Source organism: Octopus bimaculoides, chromosome 3, assembly GCF_001194135.2.
Source record: "Octopus bimaculoides isolate UCB-OBI-ISO-001 chromosome 3, ASM119413v2, whole genome shotgun sequence".
Lineage (NCBI taxonomy): Eukaryota > Metazoa > Mollusca > Cephalopoda > Octopoda > Octopodidae > Octopus > Octopus bimaculoides.
Genome location: NC_068983.1, coordinates 134391500 through 134395146, shown reverse-complemented (window position 1 = coordinate 134395146; position 3647 = coordinate 134391500). Strand labels below are relative to the sequence as shown.

Below are 3647 nucleotides of genomic sequence, written 5' to 3'. Positions count from 1 at the left end.
GAGAGAGAGAGAGAGAGAGAGAGAGAGAGAGAGAGAGAGAGAGAGAGAGAGAGCTTAAAAGTCATGGAAATGTTTAGAATGGAAATCAAAAACGGAGGGAGGAAAGAATATAATTGAACAGAATGGTGAAAGATAAAAAGAAGAAGGGTGTATGGTGTAAACGACTGTTGATGTGGCGTTTTCATGTTTGCAGTTGTTTTGAAGAAATAGTTTCTTTAAGTAAAGCTTGCCTATCGTATATCCGACATATTTGACAAAGGGCAGGGGAGTCAAAGAAACAACATGGTTGTTTTATTGTTAGTTCTTTCTTATATCTTGGATTATATTTTGGGTGGTTTAAATTTCATTTACTAAGTGACATTTTATATGTTGATTTCGAAGTAAATTCAAACAAAATATATTTAATTCTTATTTGGGTTCTTGAGCTGGCGTGCACCACTTAATGCATATGTGTATCCGCGCGAGCGTGCGTTTTAAGGGGCACGTACAGACACCACGCACGCGCACGCACGCGCACACACACGCTCTCGTGCGCGCACGCAAACACGCACATACACACACAATCAAAAATAGGAATAAAAGTTTTATGGTAGTATAGAGAGAAATGTTTTAATGATAATTTCTTATTTATTCACATGGCCAGCAAACTTGAGGGGAGGGGCTTAGTACTAGACTGGCACTCTATTTCTATCCATATACGGAGGGATGAAATGCAAATTTAATCTCGATGGGATTTGAATTCAGAATGTTAAGAGACGGAACATATACCGAGCATTTTTCCTTTCGATTCTCTAACGCCTTTCGAATAGTATTTTATAACTAGCATAAAACAAAACACAACAGAAGGCGCAGGAGTGGCTGTGTGGTAAGTAGCTTGCTTACCTGCTTATCAACCACATGGTTCTGGGTTCAGTCCCACTGCGCGGCACCTTGGGCAAGTGTTTTCTACTATAGCCTCGGGCCGACCAATGCCTTGTGAGTGGATTTGGTAGACGGAAACTGAAAGAAGCCCGTCGTATATATGTATATATATATATATATATATATATGTGTGTGTGTGTCTGTGTTTGTCCCCCCACCATCGCTTGACAACCGATGCTGTTGTGTTTACGTCCCCGTAACTTAGCGGTTCGGCAAAAGAGACCGATAGAATAAGTACTAGGCTTACAAAGTATAAGTCCTGGGGTCGATTTGTTCGACTAAAGGCGGTGCTCCAGCATGGCCGCAGTCAAATGACTGCAACAAGTAAAAAAGAAAAGAGAAGTAATGGCAATATCGTTTAGTTATTTATATATTGACATAAAATGAAGGCGCGTGGCTTAGTGATTAAGGTATTAAACTCACGATCGTAAGGCTCGAGCCCGATTCCCGACGGTGTGTTGTGTCCTTGAGCAAGACACTTTATTTCACGTTGCTCCTGTCCACTTTGCAAGCAAAAATGAGTTGTACCTGTATTTCAGAGGGCCAGCTTTGTCACATTCTGTGTCACGCTGAATCTCCCTGAGAACTACGTTAAGTGTACTCGTGTCCAAGAAGGGCTCAGCCACTTGCTTGTTAATTTCAAGAGCAGGCTGTTCCGTCGATCGAACCAACTGGAAACCTCGTTGTCATAACCAATATAAAAATAAAAAAAAATCTTCAAATTTTCCAAAGGAAAAGAGACGAAAAGCTACTTCAGTCCTTTTATCCCGTTATTTGTGTTGTTATCTAGTATTGAAGAGTTAATCTTTTACAAATATCTATACACGCATTTATATGCACATACACAAATATATTCATACATATACATACGTAAGTATACATATACACACTCATATATAGTAGTGGATAGGTTGTACTACGTACCACTGCCTCTGAGGCAAAAAAAAAACTCAATGCAGGTTCATTGTAGAGTCATATTGATTGTGTGAATTGGAAGGTCCACTCTGCCTCACACCAACAACTGGGATGATCCCCTTTCCCCGGAATGAAACCCTTGGTCAGTTTGTGGTATTGTGCCTTTCGGTTCAGTTTCTTTCTTTCTTTCTTTCTTTCTTTCTTTCTTTCTTTCTTTCTTTCTTTGTATGTCGTTCTCTATCTATCTATCTATCTATCTATCTGTACATACATGCGTTTATATATATGTATCTCTGTCTCTCTCTCTCTGTCTCTCTCTCTCTCTCTCTCTCTATATATATATATATAGACGGTTTAGATATAGATTCAAGGCTTGAATATGGTACTTATGCGAAGGCACCCGAATTTCACATCCCAAAAGGATGGGTGATTAAAATCAAATAATAAGCAACACGGATTTCAAAAGTGATTGCAGTACGCACGTTTCATGCTACTTCAATTTATTTAAGTAATGTGAGCATTACCTTAAATGCAATATGAAGAGCAATCTTCAGCTGCACGAAAAAATGTAGAAAAAAGACATATTACAAATGTGGCAACATATTAAAACCAAGTGGGAGATATATATATATTCATATATACGTATGTATATGTGTGCATTATATATATATGTGTGCGAGTTTATCAATACGAATATATATATGTGCGTGTGAGTACGTATGTCTGTATCAATATGAATATATGTGTGCGTGCGCGTGTGAGCACTACCTGCACTCACACACACACACACACACACACACACACACACACACACACATACACACACACATGCGCATACAGACATATGTGATGAACTCTCCTGCTGGTTTCGTCACAAGAGCTCGATCAGCTGAATTACCTGTCAATTGAATTAGCGTCTAGGTGGCCGAGTATTCCAGAGACACCTGTACTCTTGACCTAATTCTCAAGCATCAACAGTGTAACAAGGGAAGGATGAACTTTGTAACATATTACAGATCCAGTCCATCTGATAGTCTTTCGAACAACTTCAGTCTACTCAGTTTCATACAAGGATTTGGCGACCCGAGGCTATGGTAGAAGACACTTACCCAAGATGCCACGCAGTGAGGTCGAACTCTGGACTCCAGGATGCGAAACGAATTCGTAACCACTCACCTATGCCTCCACCCATTACACACACACACACACACGTACATATCAATGACAATATCAGTGTATATGCATTTATTAGACTTTTATGAATATTTATGTATATGTAAACAGGCCTCTATGCGCGCGTGTGTGTGTATAAAAGTCATCAATTATAGACTTCATGCATTTATTCGTGCATTATAGATTTACAACTGTTTTAGATATACATTTTAGGTGCGTTCATGGGTCAATTTAAATCGATTGATCAACTGAAAATACAGTGAACGACTATTGCAATGCTATCGTTGTTAGAATGTCCAACACATCAACTCTCTCTCTCTCACACACACATACACACACACACACACACACACACACACACACACATATATATATACACACACACACATCCGTAACTCATACGTAAACTATATTTATTTAGGGTAGAATTATTAGAATACTTTATGAGCAGTTTGAAATGAGCTTACGCTTTTCATCTGGGCTGGGTTCATATCCAGCTGGAAAAAGGGTCTACATTTTACATTAGGCCCGAATCTATTAGCAGCTGAAATAATACTTAATTTCACAGCTGTTCTGGGTCCTAACCAGCTGAAAGGGGTCTTACTTTTCACGACTGGTCAAGACTGATGGGACTCTGT

The 3647-nt window shown here is 39.2% G+C and overlaps 1 protein-coding gene across 2 annotated transcripts in view; it reads right to left on the bottom strand.

The window, feature by feature from the left end:
* The window catches only part of LOC106870924 (heparan sulfate glucosamine 3-O-sulfotransferase 1), a 29826-nt gene that overhangs the window by 25559 nt on the left and 620 nt on the right, over positions 1-3647 (bottom strand). The window lies entirely within an intron of this gene.